Source organism: Emydura macquarii, unplaced genomic scaffold (assembly GCF_026122565.2).
Source record: "Emydura macquarii macquarii isolate MOO-44397 ecotype Brisbane River unplaced genomic scaffold, CSIRO-AGI_Emac_v2 contig_1451, whole genome shotgun sequence".
Lineage (NCBI taxonomy): Eukaryota > Metazoa > Chordata > Testudines > Chelidae > Emydura > Emydura macquarii.
In genome coordinates this window covers 6,855,923-6,877,681 of record NW_027131588.1, presented here as the reverse complement: position 1 = coordinate 6,877,681, position 21,759 = coordinate 6,855,923, and positions in this window count along the sequence as shown.

Here is a 21,759-nt window from a genome sequence, read left to right as displayed (position 1 = left end):
AGTAGCCTTTAAAGTGCTTTACAAAGGTGGGTGTCACAGGGAAACCAAGACACAAGGAGATTAAATGAGTCAATGCCAGAACCAGGAATAGATACCAGGTCTCCTGGCTCCCAGTTATTGAATCATTTGGCAAAGTATGGAGACCATTTGTTGACTAAAAGGAGATGCAGAGGAAGAGTAGACAATAATGTAGGGTGAAGAATATAGACCAGTCACTCAGACAAGTAGGTCTGCTGTATGTAGGTGGATTACATATTTTTGTATTTCTTTTTTCTGCATTGAACTATTTCTTCCCTGATCTAGAGGATCCCCAGGTACAGGGTCTAGCTATTTACCGCAATCAGTTACCATACTTGTATAATATGGAAAGATTTGGAATAAGCAAATTCAGAAGAGATGAAAACTGCTTCATGAATGTCTAATGGACAGTATAAGAATCTATTGACCAGATTTTGAAAGAGATCTCCGTTACATCATTGAGAATTTGGAGAAACATGGGTGAAACTAACTGTGTTACTCTGGATTTACTTTGTTGTAACTGAGATCAGAATCTGGCCCTGTGTGAATGAATGATCCCTCTGAATGGCACAGAAAGCATTTCCAATTAATTAAAAAGAAACCAAAACTGGAGCAAACCACTTGTCTGGAACCACCTCCCCTACCTGAACTGTAAGGGTCTGGATCAGGGGTTCTCAAACTGGGAGTCGGGACCCCTCAAGGAGTCATGAGGTTATTATGGGGAGGGGAGGTCACGATCAGTCATCCCCCATGCATGCCGTGGCTGCAGCTGTCAGCCCCATGCCCTTCAGAGCTGTTTGGCTGGAGAGCAGCAGCTGCTGGTGGGCGCTCTGAAGGCAGCACTGCCCCAAGCAGCAGTGCAGAAGTAAGGGTAGCGTGGCATGAGGGAGGGATCATCACTTTTTTTTGGGAGGGGAGGCTCATCACAGCCTGATATGTTTTCAAAGGTCCCAGAAAAAAAAAGTTTGAGAAACCCTGGTCTGGATGAAATACAACTTGGTCAGAGTTCTGGTTTTGCAATATCAAAACCCAAATATTGAGATTTTGCAAAATAAAAAGCACCCCAGGTTTTAGCACAGAATACAAAATGACTGACTTACCTCTTGAAAGCTATGATGCCTAGGAATACAAGTTATTGCAGATTTCTTCTTGCAACTTTTTTTTTTTAAGTAGGCAAAGCATAACTGAAACAACTTTTATTAGGGAAGAAAAATTAGAGTTAACTATGAGACTGTTAGAAAGCCTAAATTCTTGCTGCCACCTGATATCCAATAACAGAAATATGTATTGCAGGGAACTGAGAGTATAATGTGGAGTTTTGATTTTACCCAAACTAATGGCTGTGGAATGTTTGGAAAATGTAAAAGCTCCATTTTGTGCCATTCATAAAATGAACAATTAAAGACATGCTGAATGTCTAGATTTTAGATACTACATTACAGTACCTGGTATATAGTGTGGTGTAGTGGTTAGACTAAACAAAGGACTTGAGACACAAGGGTTCACTTCTCAACTCTGAACCCTCTCAACTCTGCCAGTGATGCAATGTGTGACATGGAGCTCCGACCTTTGCCTCAGATTTACCCTCCAATGGGTTACTTTGAAAACCTTAGAAGAAAAGCATAATGAGTGCAAAGTATTAATGCTAATGCATTAAGCCACTCGTGAAAAATGAACACAACTTAGATTTTCGATGGTTAATAGGTGCTTTCATTGGAACAAAGCAAAAATGAAACAACCTACTAAACACTTCTCAGTGCAAACAATATTTCCCTCTTCATCTCATATTCTTGTAAGGCAGTTTGACTGAATGGCATCTGAGCCTTTCCAGTGCACTACAGGTATGTGCAGGTATCTATTTCTTTCTGTCTTGGCCTAGTGCCGATGACTCAAGATTATTGAGTAGCTAGGAGGAAGACAAAACCTGCCTAGTTTTGTATGAGAATGGGCGTGAGATCATTTGTTAAAAGAAATCTCATTTTCATTGTTCCTTATGTCCTTCTTGTCATCCATCAATTGCTTTCCTATGTCCCTAGCTCAAAGCTGAAAGTTCTTTTACATTATATTCTTTCCTCATTTACACTTACTTCAAAAATGGTGTGCAATACATTATTTCAACAGTTCCCCACACTTTTGTCTGTCTCTTTTTATACTGGATAGAAGGGAGAACACATTTTCTTTTCCTTGCCACATCAAAAAGAACTAGGACAATGGAGCTTCTTTTATAACCTGAAAATATGCAGAGAATCCAGAAGGTGTGCTAATGCTGCTGGAACGAGGAATGTTTCTTATAACTGAAAATGAGAGAGAGCGCGCTTACTCATGAGCCAGCCAGAGATCCCAAATAGGATAACATTAAGAGTTATTCCACTGTGCAGGAAGAACACAAGGTTACAAGGTTTCCAAATACTGTGGATGAATATATTGCAGTTCCAGTTAATGTGCTATAGAGTTCATTAACTGATTTTTAAAGGTATGTTCTTTCTGGGGAATAGATTTCCTGGTTCCTCAGTTACAACAAAAACTTTTATGTCAGTAACTAAGACAGATTGAGCCAGGTAAATTTTCAGTGAAGAAAATGCGATGCTGAAAATGTTTGCTTCTCTCATGCCAAATGACCTTTTTCACATTGTAACCTCTGCTAGAAATGTGAATTTGCTACTTTTTTTTTTTTAGATGTACATGTGAGTATCTCAGGCTCGCAAAGTACAGACCAAGGCCAGGTATCGGAGGGAAATTCCATGCAAGCTTTATCAGCAGTGCATCTCAATGCTGCTCCTCTGTTGTTCCAAGCTCTTGAGCAAAGGCTGCCAGTCCCAGATCAGTGATGCCATATTAATTTATGTAGGCAAATGTGTGGTCAAATGCTCAGTAGGGGGTATGGGAAGACACATGCTTGGGATTGTTTGCGTCTGAATGAATGCAAATTTGCAATTTTTTTAATTAGAGGACACTGTCAGGTATTAGGATAGGTGGTACAGAACCGGACTCTGCAGAAATTAATGCTAACATAGTCTGCACCAATGGTATGGTATGAAAACCCAGACAGAAGTTTACCTGCACAGGTCTCCTACTGCACAGATAGCTATCTATAGATAGATATCTATTCAGCCATGCCACAGAGCTCAACCAGGTGATGGTCACATGAACTGACTTTTGCAGGCTTGAAAAGAGTGGGAGCCCCATTGGCTTTCCTCTTATCCCTCTGAGGACATTTGGACCACATTACTCATATTTCCTTTGTGCTGCTGAGCAGAGGGAGGTCTGACATGACCCTGGATCTACACACCCACCTGAAATGATTTCAAGAGCACACTTATTCAGAAAATAAATCCCCTCATCTTAATTAGCTTCACTATTTCATGGGTTCTGTTCAAACCGAAAGACCAACCCCCTGCACCTGGTGTACATATTTGCAGACAGAAAAACTATCTAGCAACTTTTGGAAAACTAGTGAAACTATATCCAGTGAGACTTAAATTGCAAATTAAAACACAATATAAAAATTAATATTTATTCTGGATTGAGGGATATTTATCACTATGAAGTTCTGTCTTAGAAGGATTCAACTCTGGCTTTTTAAACATCCTCCAACAGATATCTAAGATTTTAGTCTGCTTACCACTCACAGAAGTTAAACTCTAATGTTGTCACTACTAATTGGTATAAAGACACTATGTCAATGATTTGTTTTCTCTGTGACATTCATTTAAATTGCAGCATCCAAAGATTTTCACAATTGCTACTATGAAAGGCAAGTTTGAGGAAACTCACCTGATATGCTTTATAATATATTGCGTCCAATGTGGAATTAAAACAGTGATGAAATTTATGTTGTCTTTCTTACTAGTGCAGAAAATGTCAGTAGGACAATGTCAGAGAATATAAGTGAACAAAGGCAGTGATCCATCTTCTCGAGTATCTAATCTGAGTGTGGCCAGATACTTCCCAGAAATCCCATAAAAAACATTATAGAATAACCTCTAACTCATATTACTATTGCATATTATTTGTTACAATAGCACTAGAGTATATGAGAAGAGAGTGAGATTGTCAAGTAATTCAAAATCAACTCCTAGTTAATATGGGTATAATTATAGAAAATATGTTTTAAAGTGCATGAGATGCACTTAGTTTCCCACCATGCTAAAAAGAGACCATCTAACTATTTCCCTTTTGTTTTCCTCAACATGTTACTAAAAAAAAAAAAAAAAAAAAAAAAAAAAAAAGGGGGAGGGAGGGAAGAGGGGCACTCTAGATTTGCTCAGAATCATGTAGCGAAGGTTGATCAGAGGTGTATTGAACTGAGAACATGACTATATCATGCCCAAATAGAGACAGTCTTCTTCTGAAAGCCTTCTGGCTTTACTGTGAGTTTCACATACAGGTTCACATCTAGGAAATGTTAATTCCGAGGCAGATAAACCCTCTCGCTATTTAGTCTCTGCTACTTCCATGTCACCCAATCTAATTTACTTTCTTGGTGTTTACTAAACCCACACCAGAAAGGCTGTATCTAGTTATGTATATTGTAGGCTGGTGGCACGGTCCAGCCAGCGGCATTGCGACCCTTCCTCGGGCCCAGGCTCCGAGGAAGGCCACAGCGCCTTCGTTGAGGGGAATAAGCTCCCTGTTTATGAGTCTGTAGCCCCGGCCTCCAGGCGGTGCGGGTTTCTCTGGCAGTCTATTGCCCTCTGGCCCTCATGTAGGGCCGGACTGGTAATGGGTCTGTGGCTCCCTGGCCTTCAAACAGGCGGGGTGGGCCAGTAGTCTATTCCCCCGGCCCTCAGACAGGGTGGGGCAGGCAACGGAGTCTATTACCGGCCCTCAAACAGGGCAGAGGAGGTAGTGAGTAGTCTGGTGCCCCCGGCCCCAGGCGGGGCAGGGCAGACGAGCAGTCTGTTACCCCCGGCCCTCACATAGGCGGGGCAGGTACAGTCTACATCCCCCAGCCCTCAAGCCAGGAAGGGCTGGTGAAAGCGTCCATAGCACCCAGCCCTCAAGTGGGCAGGGCACGTAAGCAGGTGGCAGCCCCGGCCTTCAAGCCAGGCAAGGCTGGTGCGGCAATCAAGAGCCTCCAGCCCTCAGGGGGTGGGGCAGGTATAGTGGTCCATAGCCCAGCCTTACAGTCAGGCAGGGCTGGCAAAACTCAGGGTTCTCTGGCCAGTGTGTAGAGGACACCAAGCACTCCCGGGGTAGTTAGGGAAGGGAGTAGGGGGACACAGGCCCACCCGACTCCACTGCATCCCAGCCCAGGGCCCTATCAGTGGCTCCAGCCGCAACGCGCTAACAGACTTTAGCCCCTGACTCAGCCACTTACTAGTTGGCTGCCCCTGGGCCACTTCCTCCCACCCAATCCCCGGGTACCTGCAGCCACGTAGCTCCCTCCGGGTCACTGAGGGAGGTGGTGAGCGGGCATCCGGCGAGTCCCTCACCATCAACCGGCGGCAGGTCTGGAAACTCCTCAGGGTCATCCGCGGAAGGTAGCTCCTCCAGGTCACAGGGCCCCAGGGGTTCCTCCAGTCCACAAAGTTCAGTACACGCCAGTGGGTCCTCCACACCAGGAAGCTCCTCCAGGTCAGGGCCGGCCTCAGGGGGTTTCTCCCACCCCACGGGCTCGGGTAGCTGCTCCCAGTCACTCGGGCCCGGCAATTCGGGCAGGCTTTGGAGGCTCCGCCAAACAGCCACAGGGCCTAGGTCAGGCCTAGGCCACAGCCTCTGGGAAGACATCTGCCTCCAGCAACAGCTTCCCCCTGACTGAGCTGCTGGGCCTGCCTTTTATACTCCACCCCTCTGCTTCCAGGTGGCTTGGCCTGCAGGGCCCGGTTCTGTCCAGGGAGGGCAGAGCGACCCTTCCTCGGGCCCAGGAATTTATTTTTGATTTATTTTTGATTTTATTGTTATTGTCCAAAAATACATACAGAGGTGACTACGTACCTGTGGTGTTTAACACATGCCCCACCAGTTTTTATTCTGGAGTATTCCAAACTGTTGTAACGCTCCACCCAGCACACAGGTTGAATCAATTTGACAGAAAGCAACTTGAGGTGTCCTCTAAGGGATAGTCTCAAAATGTGAATGAAAGATAGTGTCTTGGGGTATGCCCACCCTGTCCACCCCAGTGGGGAAGTTTGGAGGTTGAAGGGGGTGAACAGGCTGTCCCCACGGGTGCAATCTATCAGACTGGTTCCCTTTTGGCCATAGGTTTCAAGGGTCGGAGCCAGGGCGGCTGCCCCAGTGCTGAGACTGCATGGCCCACCAGCCAGAGTCAGTGGCTGCCCTTGGGTCAGGGCTAGGCAAGTAAGTAGTCTGTAGCTACTGCAGGGGGTTTGCGCAGACTGCAAACTGCAGTCTAGTGCTCAGGTAGGGGTTTGCTGCCACCCTAAGGGGAGTGGCAGGCAGGGCAAGGGAATGTGGCCTGCCCGACTCCATTATGTCCCAGCCCAGGGCCCTGTCCGTGACCGGGGTAGTCACCACCCTGGTCAGTGGGGATCCCACTGCAACACGCTGACCTATCTCAGGCGGGAGATACTACTCACTCCGTCTCCCTGTGCTACTTCCTACTTTGCCTCAGGACACGGTCATCCTTCAGGTTCCCTGGCGCCGGTAACTTCGTAGACATCAGACCCTGGGCAGTCAGCTATGGACAGCAGGTCTCCGTTTGGGGCTCCTAGGCCTCTGGTTCCCTCTGCTGGGGGCTGAAGCAGCTCCCTGCTTGGAGTCTCCACCAAGCATCCTTCCTCCTCAGTAGTCAGCCTGGGATGAGCTGGCCTGCTCACTTTTATACTAGTGCAGCAGTTGAAGCACGCCAGCACAGCCTAGGGGATGGGACTTTGCCACCCATAGCATGGGTTTAACTTTTTCAGTGTGGGGTACGCTTACCCTGTCGCAAATGATAATTTATTAGGGAACGTATAACAATTACATTATGTCAGCCACTTTATAACTATACCAACTACCCGGTGTGGCAGGATGAAGGAAGGGGTATTTCTTAAATGAAGGCTCCTAGAAGGCTCCTGAGAAGAATGCAAATCCAATTGCAGGAAATACTGGGGCTGACACAAGAAGAACTTCATCTTGGTATTTCTGACTGTCATCATAAACCCGTGGAACTTGTTGTTAATAAATAAATATTTTGACAATGATATTAATGCAGTGGACTTTGGCAAAAACCAACCAAACAGAAGAAGTGTAGTTGGAACATATGGGGGAGATTGGCTCTTGTCTCATTAGTCTAAGATTTCTATTCCATTAAATGAAAACACATTAAATACAGTTTATTGAGGGAACAGCTCTAGTGGTTACATCAGGGGACTGAGAGTGAAGAATCATGAGTTCTATTCTTGATTTCACTTCTAACTTTCATTTGACCTTTGAAAATGTCACTGACGGTCCGATTTTCAGAAGTGTTGAGCACCAACAGCTCCCAGTGAAGTCCACTGGGGTTGTGGATGCTCACCACCTCTGAGAATCAGGCCATTAGAATCCCGGGATTCTCAGCCATCACTGCTCTATGACACTGCAGGTCTCGCTCATTCAAGAAGCCTATTTTCCCCATCCTTTCGAAGGTCCTCAAGACACTTCTCTGACAGGGCATCTGCACATCTACTGGGGCTGTGCAGTGACTTCACCAGCACCTGAACTGGTGGAGAAGGCTCAAATAGAGATTGGGGGAGAGGGCATCAGGAACAGGAATTAGTCATTTTTTAAAAAAGTAATATTAAAGCAGCTTTTCTCATTCTGTAGTTGAGTGTGGCAGAAATTGAATTAAACCAGATAATGGGCAGGTGCAAATATGCTCGGTGTTGCCCATCTCGGGGCTCAGGTGGGAGTTGCACACCCAAAAATTTTTCAGAGCTGGTGATTAGCTGTATCCAAGTTGGCTGAACACCCAGGATTTTCAAAAGAGCCCAAGAAGTTTTACTGGGTGCTGAGGGTATGATGGCAAAGTGGCAATGCACATGAGGTGTACATTATAGAATCATAGAAATGCAGTATTGGAAGGGACCTTGAGAAATCATCTAGTCCAGCTCCCTGCACTGAGGCAGGGCCATATAAACCTAGACAGGTGTTTGTCTAATCTGTTATTAAAAACCTCCAATGACAGGGTTTCCACAATCTCCCGTGGAAGCCTATTCCAGAGCCCTTATACTTGGACATTTTTTCCTAATATCTAATCTAAATCTCCTTTCTGCAGATTACTTCTTGTCCTACCATCAATAGACAGAGAGATCATCATCCTTTTAGCAGCCCTTAATATATCTGAAGATAGTTATCAGGGCCTTCCTCAGTCTTCTTTTCTGAAGACTAAATGTGCCCATTTTTTTAACCTTTTCTTATAGGTCAGGTTTTCTAAATCTTTTATCATTTTTAGGAATGTACATATGCTAGTGGGCCCCAATGGTAGGTAAAAGGTGTAAAAAAGGACTATTTTCAGACTCTGTTGGAGACAGACCAAACTCACAGGATTTGGGGGAGTCATAGGTGATGGAGGTGGTGACAGAAGATGACAGGGCAAGAGGTATCCTAACTGCTTAGGCCCAGAAATTGATTTCATAATTATGGAACTGAACCTCCTCCAAGAAAAGCTACTGGGCAAACTCTCAAGAACTCTCCAGGCCAATATGAAGCAAAGGAAGTGGCTTTAATTTGTAAACTGGATAAGTGCTGTAGTAGTAATGGCATAATGGAAGAGTTCTGGCATGATCTTGGATTCCAAACCTCCGTAGCCATAGACCATTTTTTAATAATATCTAGCCATCATATTATTCCTAGGATAAGTAGGTTTGCTGTTTCTGTAGGCTGCACTCTCTGCCCTCCTGCCTTCACAGGAGTATATGTAGAATTAATTGAAATTTTTTTGACAAAGTTATTTAGTCCAAAAAAAGAGGGGAGGGGGTAATTCTTGAGGGTGTCAAGAAACATGTGGATAAAGATAATCTAGTCAATATAGTGTACTTGGATTTTCAGAAAGCCTTTGACAAAGTTCCACACCAAAGGTCTTAAGGAAACTAAATAGCTTTGGGATAAGAGGGACTGTCCTCTCATGGAGCAGTAACTGTTTGATAGATAGGACACAAAGGATAGGAATAAATGGTCAGTTTTCACAATGGAGAGAAGTGAGGATCTGTACTGGGATTTGTGCTGTTCAACATATTAATTAATGATCTGGAAAAGGGTGGGAATAGTGAAGTGGCAAAGTTTGCAAATGACACAAAATTATTCAAGATAGTTAAGTCCAAAGCAGACAGCGAGGAGTTGCAGAGGAATCTCATAAAAGTGGGTGACTGGGCAGCAAAATGGCAGATGAAATTCAACATTGAAAAGTGCAAAATAACGCACATTGGAAAAATAATACCAACTATACATATACAATGATTATTGTTAGCTGAAATTAGCTGTTACCACCCAAGAAAGAGATCTTGGAGTTACTGTGTATACATCTCTGAAAATGTCCACTCAATGTGCAGCAGTGGTCAAAAAGACAAGCAGTATGTTAGGAGCCATTAGGAAAGGGATAGAAAATAAAACAGAAAATATCATAAATGCAACTATATAAATCCTTGGTGCACCTACACCTTGAATACTTATCCACCTTGTCCAGTCCTGGTCACCCCATCTCAAAAAGGATATAGTGAAACTGGAAAAGATTCAGCAAAGGGCAACAAAAGTTGATCAAGGGTATGAAACAGCTTCCATATGAGGAAAGATTAAAATGTTTATGGCTATTCACATTAGAAAAGAGCTGACTAAGGGGGATATGAAAGAGGCCTATACGGTCATAAACGGTGTGGAAAACATCAATAGAGAAGTGCTATTTACCCTTTCGCACAATATAAAAACCAGGGGTCATCTGATGACATTAATAGGCATCAGGCTTAATATAAACAAGAGGAAACATTTTTTCACACAGTGCACTACTAACCTGTGGATCTTATTGCCCTGGGAAGTTGTGATGGCCAAAAGTATAACTGGGTTCAAAAAAGAACTGGGTAAGTTCATGGAGGATAGGTCCATTAATGGCTATTAGCCAAGGTAGTCAGAGATGCAACTCATGTTTGGGCCACCCCTAAACCTCTGACTTTCAGAAGCATGGAGTGGAAGATGGGTATATTATTCCATCATTAGTCTTTTCCTGAGCGTGTCCACTAGGCCCATACCCTCTCCCCATTCACAGTCCTCCTGAAGCACGCATCTCTGTCTTGATGCACATGACAGACTTGCTGACTGACAATGTCATGTTTGAGGGGGAAAAGGATATAATTTCCCTCTGCTATTTGTGTGCACTACTTAACAGAACAGTGTATTTTTGTTGCCCTCCTTCCCCACACCTGCTGTCTCTTTGTTTACTTGTCTATCTTGACTAGGATAGACAGCTCATGGCTCCTCTGGGTCAGCCTCTCTTGTTTCCCCTTCAGCTCATTGGATAGGGGCATGATAGCCAATAGGGACTGAGAGTATCTGTAGCTCTGTATGATATAGGTCTCTAATGTTGAGTAAAGTCCCCTGAAGCTTCTAGTCCATGTCCTGAGAGTGAGGACACCTCCTGTAAACCTAAGCCAGCTCCTCTCTCTGTGTCACTTCATGATGCATGCATGTTGATGTTTCTCTGACTTCCCTATACTAATCCTGCAAATCCTTAATAAATCCACTTATTCACACACTTTTTTCCTCCCTCTCAAATGTGGGATGGATCCTTGTCCTAGGAGTTGTCAGTTTTAATTGCCCAACAATGAGGAGCTGCTTTTTCAGCAACTTAACTTGTACCTCCTCGTGTAGACATGCCACTGACATGAATAATTTTAGACTACCCCTTGAGGAGCCTTGGCTGCCTCTGAAAATGCTGTTTGAGCACTTATCCCCAAGACCAAACCCCACCCTTTGGAAAGCTTAAGGCAGTGGGTGCTCAGACAAAAAAACAGCTTAAAAAACCCCTGGATACCAATGCCTTCTTGAGTCTATAGATAGGAACCTGAATGTTTATATTCACCAGTAACCATACACCCTACAAGAAGACCAATCCAGGAACCTACCCCTGCAACAAACCCTGTTGCCAGCTCTGCCCACACACCGACTCTAGTGACACCATCACTGGTCCTAACCACATCAGCCATATCATAAGGGGCTCAGTCACCTGCACATCTACTAATGTAATATATGCCAGCATGTGCCAGCAATGCCCCTCTGCCATGTACATTGGCCAAACCGGACTGCCACTACGCAAAAGAATAAATGGACACAAATCAGACATAAAAAAATAACAACATCCATAAACCAGTCGGAGAACACTTCAATCTCCCAAGACACTCTGTCACTGACTTGAAAGTTGCCATACTTCTACAAAAAAACCTTCAAAAACAGACTTCAAAGAGAAACTGCTGAGCTAGAAATCATCTGCAAACTTGACACAATCAAACTGGGTCTGAATCTGTACTTGGAATGGTTCTCTCATTACAAGAAGTAATTGTCTCTGTTCACACATTCTCATCTCCTAATCAATGGTTGTGAATAGGCCTCAACTACTTTATCTGAATGGACTTTGCTTTTATCTACCTTCCCCATTGTTGTTACTTACCCTTGGATATGTATATATAACTCCTATGCGATTTCTATTCCTTACATCTGACAAAGTGGGTTACAGCCCATGAAAGCTTATGCCTGCAGAAATTAAATTTGTTAGTCTTTAAAGTGCTAGAGGACTCTCATTGTTTTTGAATGTTTATTGGAGCTGATCCCCAAGCTTTTGAAAATGTTGGTCTTAACTGCTCTGTGCCTCAGGAGACCCACTTTTAAAGTGGACAGAATAAAAATACTTCCCTCCCAGGGTGAGGTTTAATTAATATTTGCAATTAATTGTGAGGCTTAATTAATGTTCGTAAAGTATTTGGGGATTCAGAGGAAATGTGTTATAAACGTGCAAAGTATTAATAGTATAATACCTTCTGTGCCACAGTTTGATTGGAACAAGCACAACTCTCCTAATAGCTGAAGGCAGGTAGATGAATTTCGAGATGAATAGGTTGTGCTTGACTGAACAGTTGCAGAAGCGATTCCTATTATTTATCTGTTCTGAAGGTGAGCATCTGCAATTCTGTTATTGTAGCAAGGGAAAAGCATAACAAAAACAAACCACCAAACATGTGTGTGCCTGACTAAAATCAAAGCTTTGCACTTAAAGGGACTGTTCTGTAGCATCTACACACAGCTAAATATGACTGTATTAGAGCAGACGTGTGGGCTGACTACCGGGTGCTAGTCAGCTGCCCCATTGCCTGACTTTTTCAACTGTCAAATGAATTGCATTAGCCAATCTTCAAGATGTGCATGTAAATGTAATTTCTTACATTATTAAATGACACTCTAAAGCACTCCAACAGTGCTCCCATTTTGACAATTTAGGAGTGCAACTATAGTAAACTTTAGCAATTTTCATGTGTTGTTTATTTAAATGTCCAAGTTTCATTCAGCAAAAGCAGAATTTGTTGCCTTTCAACATTTGACTTTTCACAGTAGCAGAATGTTTAGTGAGTGCCCCTGCTTTTATTAACAAACTCTATTTTAAAAACTTTGAACTGCTGAAAGAAAACAAACCTTAAAGCTATTCACATTAAAATAAAATGCCAGAGTGCCCTCTATTGGCTGTTAACAGGAACACCAAGCAACAACATGAGAAATCAATTTTTTGTAACCAGTGTAGAAATGTGGGCTGAATGCTAAGCACTAATTCTCCGAAAGTGTGGTGAAGGGAAAGGCGGCATCCAGCTTGAAGAGACTGACTGTTCTCCAAAGACTGCTGATAGGGTCTGTACATTAAGGGCTGACGTAATGGCTCTGAATCCAAGTTTTCTAGAAACCTACCCGATACATTCTGAATTTGCAAGGCATTAGTACCGCCTGCTGCTCAGCAGTCTCTACGATTTCAGTACAGGAAAACCTGAAGCTTGATTTCATTTGGGGCCCTCTAACCTCTAATTAAACCCTTGCTGCCTAATATTTCTATAACCTTGGTGAATGAGCTGAGCTAGAACTTTAGCCAGGTTTCTGGCCTAGGGTAACTACAGTACTTTTTATTTAACTGGATAAATAATACTTGTACAGAGAAAACTGTCTTCAGAGTCTACCAGGGTCACTCACTGTAGATGCTTATCTGGCTCCCCATCATCTTAGTGCCTTATAAACATGAATTAATTTATTTTCAACACCTCTGCAAAGCAGGGAATTATTAGCTCCATTTTACACAGGAGGAACTGATGCAGTGAGAGATTAGGGTGACTTGCCCATAGTCACACAAAAATATGTCTCTCTTACAGCTAGGACTTGAACCTATGTCATATGCCACGTGCCTGGGCCACAAGACCATCTTTCTGCTACAGCCTGACACTGTGTGTGTGGGAATCTGAGGCTGGGTGGCCTGAGGCATACCCGCTGCACCAAGAGACTCCCAGGCACCCCCTATATTAATGTTTAGATGCTTAAAGATGAAAGCAAATGGCAGCAACTGAGGCCAGGTCTACACTTACCTGAGAATGCGGTGGCAGTTGATGGGAGTTACGCAAGCTATGCTGAGTACTTTGCATAACTCCCATCAACTTCTTAACTTCTGTTGTGCGCATCGTCTTCACTGCGCTGTGCCACTTGAGGGGACGGTTTTAGTGCGTCGACTTCCAGATCGATTGAGCGGGTCTTTACTGACTGCTCAATCGATCCAGAAAGATCGATCTGATGGCAGCGAATTTGCTACCGTCAGAGTGTACATAGCCTGAGAGGAAGAATTGCAACTGACTCATGAACTGCAGCTCTGAAGGCCTTCTCCGCCAACAGTATGCCCAGGATCCAAACCCTTCTCAGCCTTTTTGCAATCCCATCAGGTAGATGTTACCTCTTGCAGGGAGGTCTCCTGTTGTGTCCTAGACACCTCATCAGACAAATGAGAGGTGTTGAAATGCTGTCAGGCACAATCAGACTGTCTCCTAATTCCTCAGTGTCCATTCCTTGTTCTCCTTGACCTTGGGGAACTGGCTCAATGACTAAAATCTGCAGATTTAAGTGAGCTGATGAGCCCCCCTTGTCATCGTCTTCACTTTCCCACTTCTCATCACTCACAAGCTAAGCTCAGTAGTAGGCCGGAAGGTCACCAGAGTATCAGGTGAATATGCTACACTTGCAGACTCAGTTTTATTAAGGGCACATCATAACAGAAGAAAGAGGAGTGATATGTTGCAGTCCAAGTCGAGCATTCTCACTCCATAGTTCAAGATTGCATTGTTTCAAAAATAAGCTGAGAACATTCTGCTGACTAGCTGCTTGCGTGCGCTGTAAAACAATCCCATTCTAATGCCTCATGGGGCCAACTTTCTAACTGCTGAAAATTGGACCCTCCTGCCACGCCTCTTCCCCCAAGGCCCTGCCCCCGCTTGCTCCTCTGCCCTCTCCTCCCATTGCGCATTGCTCTCTGCTCCAGGGCGAAGATGGGAACTGCAGCCTGATGCCGCAGCCTGCCTGCCCACAAGTGCAGGTAGGAGGCAGTCCCAGCTGAGCAGGGACTGTCGTGAGTTGATACCTGGTGCCTCCCCCCCCACTCACTGTCAGCAGTAACCAGACTTTTGGTGTTCAATCAGTACATCTGACCGGACACTGCCAGGTCCCCCTTTGAACCAAACGTTCCACTTGAAAATCGGACACCTGGCAACCCCACCTCAACCACAAGGCCATCCTTCCTTGAGGTGCTAAGAAAAGGGCAGTGGGGCTATTGTGTCCCTGTCCTTGTTTTACAGCTTGTGTTTAACTCTATTTTGGAAATGCGGAGATAAACAGAGAGTCTGATTCTGATTTCATTTTCCTCAGTGGTTAAGACGAGGAAAGTGCAAGAGGAGCACAGCTCCGGTCCTGTTGTTAAAATGAGATAAGACAAGTAAGAGCTCCCCCTCATTTTTTCTCCTAGGCACCCCCTTGGTGTCTGGCTGGTGAGAAAAGGGCACCTGAAGAGAATGTAGTAGAAAAAGATGGAGCCTGGTTTGGGAGTTTCTGGGTCTCCAGCCTTTCCCATCAGGCAGTGGAATAGCAGACAGTTCTGATAAAGGATGAAGCATCCCAGAGGGAGTCTTTTATCCACCTCCTCCTAACAGGAAATTTGTCCCCATGTTAGGTACTCAGGGGCAGATTTTTAAAGGTATTTAGACACTTAAAGATGAAAATAGAGGCTTAATGGGATCTTCCAAAGCCTGTAGGTGCCTACCTCCCATTTAAATCCCACTAGGTGCCTGTCTTCATCTTTCAGTGCCTAAATATATTTATTTATACATTTATAAATATATTTAAACCTGCCCTCAGAAATTACGGTGATGGATGTTATATAAAACCATAATCATCCCTGGACTGTTCCGCTTGCTGCAGGCTGATGTCAGGAGTAAAACACCTCATTCCCCTAGGACATCAATACCTCTGATGACAGTCATTATAATTGTTAAGTTTTCCTTCTATGTTGATGTACTTTAACCACTGACTACTGTTGCAGCAGGGACACTCCACTGATCAGTGAAAGTTCAAGTTGCTCAAGGCTGCTGAGAATTTTTATTTCACAAACTAATTATGGAGTTTGGTGCCCAACTTTACATGCCCAAATATTAAAATTTTGACCAATGATTCTTAGCCATCTTTGTAAACAACTTTCAGCTCTATGGAAGTAAAGTCTGAATAAATGCTGATGATTAATTCTAGGTATGTGGGTTTTTCTCTGAAGTATCTAGTATAGGCCATTCTCAGAGACAGACTACGAGACGAAATGGATCATTGTTCTGTTCTGGTACAGCAAGTCTTGATAATACAACGTATACATATGGAAAGCCAGTGTATTAGTTAACAGGATTTTTGAGCATAGAAAAATACAATCATAAAGTAAAGGAAGCATTAAACACACAAGTAAATTTATACACAAAAAATGTACATGCCTTTTGGGCTAATCCTCATATTTTGCTTTAAATTCTATGGTGCATACTGTGAACAGGGAGCAGAACAATTTAATAAAATGTCATTCAGGTGTGTCCTGTTATCCTATTCTCTGAATCAGTATTACACATGGATTTATCAAATCAATAAACCAATATACTCAGTGAACACCAACAGCATATATTACACAAAAAATCAGTACTGGGTGGAGAAACAGTTAAGCGAATAGCAGATTAAAACCAACAAGGGAAAGATTTTCTGTGCACTAAAAAAACCTTAGCTGGTGTCAAGTGGCATAGCTCAACAGCCCCATTTACACCAGGCTGAGAATATGACCCCATGTTGTTAAAGCTTTGTAACAGTGACAGAAACTTCAGGCATCATTCTGCAGCATGAGGAAATGATGAGCTAAAACAGAGAATGTATGTGGATATTAATTTTGCCATTAGAGGGCAATCAAGTTTCCATAGTGTGAAGTATACACTCTGGAATTAATTCACGCCTGGTGTGAACCCTTTAAAGTCAACTCGGGATGTATCTCACTGTATTTTTCACATAAAGACTCTGCCAGTCTTATTCGCAATGAGTAGTACTTACATACTCCAGTGGTCCCACTAACTTCAAAGGGGACTCCTGGAATAAGTAAGTGTCACTCAGTGCAGGGATTAAAGTAAAGTGGAGCTTCCACCTCCCAATTCCAACACACAATTTCTGCTTAAAACAGAGAGTGCGCTCCTCCTCCTCTCCCTGCCTGGGATAGCAGCACGCCCCAACAGCATCCACTCCTTCTTGGAGACCTTCCCCCGCAGCATATTTCAATTTGCATTAACTACAGACTCAGCAGCTTCACCACAGAGCCCAAAGACATTGGTGACAAACCACCTTGGGTCTGCAGAGATTCTCAGCCCCCCTCTTTGCGGAGATACATTATGGAGTTTAGCCCCTGGGGGGGGGGGAACCTGCTGCAGCGGTTTTGGTTTGCTCCCCTCACTGTCTGGCCAGAAGCCAGTGTGAGGGAAGGCAGGGACATAGCCCTACCTCCTCCCTAACTCTTTGGGGTTGTTGCATTGTCAGGGATGTTACTTGAGACTGGCTTCCCATGAGTGCCTCCTGTCATGTGTGTCTGCACCTGAACACAGTCTCTCTCTCTCAGCTCTGCTCATGGGGACCCCAGTTGGCAATTAAGTTCTCAAGCAGGTTTTCACTAACTCAGCCCTCTGGTAGAGACACACACACATGTTGTAGATGTATACCAAAACAGGCCCCTTCCCGGCTATACAGTCCAACAGGGCCTCTCACAATGCCCTGAGCTGTATCGGTAGGCATGTCCCTGAGCTCAGTCCTCAATCAGTCCAACAGGGGCCTAACCCAGGACTCTCATTATCTTTAGCCCTCTCAGTTCAGTCCCCTTCCATGGGGTATCAAAATGCACAAATACTGACCCTCTTCAGGGTCTTCAGCCTGCTTGAACGCCCTCTCTTCAGGGCTTTGGACACTCCACCAGTGGACACTCTACCACTTTGGACACTCCACCACTACTCTGGGTCCTGACCCAGGTATCCTATAAATAGCCATGTACTGCATCCCTTTTAACGCTTCCCTGGGCCACTTCCTCACAGCCCCTGCACCTTTACCTTAAATCAAAGCTGAAGATCCCACTTGTGTTCCCCAATTGGTCAGGAACACCCTTCTTGCTCTCCTGGCTGTAGCCAGCAACTGCTCAGTCCAGGTACTGCAGCCTGCCAGAAGCACCATTCTTACTCCCTGTGCTTCAGCCAGCAACTGATTTGCCCTGTCCAGCAGGTTCTTTTTACAGGAGCCTGCTGGGCTCTGACTGGCTGCTCCCTGCAGCCTCTCTACTGGTCCCTTTTTGGGATGGGGTGTGGTAGGATCCTAAGGCTTCCAGCTGGGGGCCTCAAAGGGTCTGATACACCCCATCACATCCCCCCATGGGGTGGACTGGTGAATAGGCATCTCCTATCCCCCCATAATCCCTTGCACTATGTCTGATACAGTGGCTGCCATCTCTGGTTTTTTTCTGTCAATTTTCTCTCTCATTTCTCCTTTTCTGTCCTCCTCCCCTTCTCTTTTTTCTATGTATTTTTATTTTCCTTTTTACTAGCCTTTTCCATGTGGTTTTTACATTGCTTCCTCTTCTCTTCCCATTTCACCTCTGGTTGCTCCAGTTCCACTGTAGACCCCCCCCAGGCCACATTCAAGAAAAGGCTACATGCCCTTGAGGAAAAGAGAGGACATGCATTGGGGCCACTCCAGAATGATCTGAATATCTATGTCATAGTTGTGCTTATTCACTAGTAGTTCTAGTTCTTCCTGTTTGTTTATACTTCTTGCATGAGTATACAGATATCTAAGAAACTGATTTGATTTACCCTCTATGTTCCCTCTTGTCTCTCCCTTGTCCCTGCTGTAATTGCCCATCCTTCCCCCAAATACCAACCTTTCTCCTGGGTCTCCATGTTTTTGATTTACCTATGGGCTTTTGTCTCTCGTCCCCATTTACTTTAGTTCAAAGCCCTCCTCAGTAGGTTAGCCAGTCTGTATCCAAAGATATTCTTCCCCTTCTTTGATCAGTTGACTCCTACCTTGAGTACAGGGGACTAGACGGCCTAGGGAGGTCCCTTGCAGTCCTACATTTCTATGAATACAGTGGAATCAGATAGGAGAAGAATGGGCTATAGCAGGCGCTTTCCTAGGTCTCCAGCCCTGTACATGGCTGCTGTTGCTACCGCCAGTTACATTAGGGATCAAAATAGGAACAGGGAGGAAAGAACTTCCAAGCTCCCTCACCTGATCTCACAGCAGTAGGTTTGGACTGGTGTGTGGGTGGGATGGGATATGGTGTCTTGCAGGCTCCCTCTCCAGTATTCCTCTCCTCTCCCCAGCACCTCCTATTTCATTCATCTGGCATCCCCCAGCTTAGGAAATACTGATCTAACACACCCCAGAGGGGATAGCAGCCATTTGGACAAGGCTAGCCAGGAACTTGTCATTTAAAAGTCTCAGGATAAAGCTTGAGGCAAATGTAACCCATAACTTAGTCAATCACTAATGGATGATAGAAGCATCCCTGATTTTGAAAGTGACTTTCTTATTTGACCCTCTTCTGTGGAACGAACACACTTCCCATAGCAGGCTTGAAATCAAAGCTGAAAATAAAATAGATCGGGAGGCTAGAAAATAAAAGTTGGAGGCTAGAGCCAAAGAAGACCAAAGCCAAGAGAAGTCCAGCCAGCACTCCAGCTATCCACCTAAGGAGGGGAAGATACAGCATATTAAAATGAGGAACATTTATACAAGTTTCTGCAACTGCTAGGAAGTATTATTGAAATACTGTCATTGACTTGCTCTAAATTCATGCACTAGTAACCAAGCTACTTTCAACCATTCCACCTTAGGCTGGGTTCTGCAGTAACTGGCTCGCCCACCTCTGCAAACAAGTACTAACAGCTGGAAGTGCCATTAATCACAAACAATTTGGCAAGTTATACCTATACATAAACTAGCCAGATACATCAGTAACTTTCACACAGTTTGGAATTCACTGGTACCCTTACTTTGGACAGATTCTGTGTCCATTTGTCTGTCTAAGTTATTTCTAAGGCACCCATCACCCTCTTTACAGCTACACAACATAAAAATGTAGAATTGCTCCCTCGCTTGCTATCATTCACTAGCTGATGTGTCAGCACATTAGATTTAAATATAGATCACATGGGTAATTGACCAGTGGGATGTCAAGACAATTATTAACTTTGGATGCATTTTCAACCAGCTACTCCAGGTTTAAAAAAGGAATGAAGACACGTAGCATATGTGATAATGTAGCTAAGCGAGACTCTTTGCCATGTAATTCTAGCTCTGGCTTGTGATTTAAGTAGGAATCAGAAGGGTGGCTGGGCTAGGTTTTCATTATTTAGATTGTTTAATTGGTTAACTTCGGATGATGAGTCAGAAGCCCACTAGCGTGTTGTCTTTACAATTCCAAGTAAAGCTATTCATTAAAATTGCTGTCTGTTAGCAGTGGACACTTATTAAAGGTAAACAACATGGAAAGCACACCACGGTGCACAGCCATAATAAATCATAACAAGGCTATTTACATATCCCATTTGTATCCAAACTCCCCAGGCTTACATCAAGGATGCATTTGGCCCTTAGAGGGCAATGGGTTATGTTTTATTTGAATCCTACTCTTAAAACTGTTTTGGGAACTGTTAGTTTTGTAAGTTTTCAATAACAAGAAATATAAGGGAAAGGTGAAAGTTTCATTGAGATCCTAAGAACCCCTTATGCCAACTGGCAAAAGGCACACTGACATACTGTTGTCAGACAATTTAGCCAAAGAGTGTCTTGTAAGGTACCACAAAAACTGAAGACATGCTGGTCCTTAATATTATTGAATGATGTATATATGGTTAGCATGTAGAGAATTGTGTATGTATGTTGGAAATATATGGTCAGCCCAAGCAATCTGAGTAGACTGGATAAACAAGTTTGTCAACGACAAAGGAATGTTGTTTCACTTGTTTGCCTGCATCTCCCTTGAGCAAGGCGAGGCCAGAGACAATGGAAGTACCTTCACATCTAAAGTAAACAACCGATTAAGTCCATTAAAAAAAGCAAATTGATCAGAGGATGAGGAAGACAGCATGGCATCTACACACCAGGAACTTTGTCTGGGTTAACTTTTCCAAGAATATAGTTCAAAGGTTTACTGATTTAAAAAAAAAAAAAGGGTGGGGAGAGGTGTGGGGGGGGGGGGGGTAGCACAACTCCTGAGTTATCCAACACTTACAGAGCAAAGGGGACAGCATCCTCTGATTCTGATCCTCTGGGCTGGAGGACTGTATATGCTGGTAATTTGATGTAAGTGAGAAAACTGCTTAGGCAAAGATTGTAACTTATCAGTCACTAGAAAGTGTTTTGTTTGTAACCACATGTAATGGGGTCTACAAACCCCATATTGAACATAGACAGGGTGGGAGAGGAGAGTCCCTGCGGTTTACAAGGAAGGAGCTTGATCACACCCCCTCGCAGCTGCCAATCATGGATGCAGGCACCCACAGCTGCAACCATAAAGGAAATAGCTCCTGCTATAAAGGGAAGAGGAGGCAGAAAGACCTGGAGATAGCAAGGTGGTGACAGCCTGGTACCAGGCTGCCTCCAAGAAAACAGCCAGGTGACTGGCAGAGATGATGAGCCTAGGAAGTGACAGGCTGACAGACTTTAAAGAGGAGGGTCCAAACACTGATTGCAAACTAAGGGGTGCCAGTCAGTTGAAGCCCCTTTAAAGGTCACCTCAGGAGGTTGTGATACCATACCTGTGCCTTTTTCTCTTGCTTAGTATCACTTGCTTAGTATAATTTTTTTGTTGCTAAACTTAGTTTTACTATAAATTCTCTCAGTGCTGTTATATTGAAATAAAGACTGACTCCTCTGCTAACCTAACAGGCTGATGTGTATATGGTCTCTTTGGAAGCAGCAAACTTAGTTTCTAGGAGTGGCTAGTGAGAGGAATGGGACACTGCAGAGAGAGATGTCTCTGGGGAACCTGGGAACTGGAATTCACTGATTGTTACCTGTGAGGCAAAGTTAAGACTGGCAATGTCTGGAGGAGTTTGCTGGTGTGGCAGATAGACTGGTGTGTCAGAGCTGACACAGTTTAAATCCCAGCAACATGCCCCCTGGTTGAGGCAGAGTGGTAACAGCATGGTCAGGGTTCTGGATGTCCTGAACAGATCCTTACACCCCTGTAACTTCAGGTGTGGAACTTAG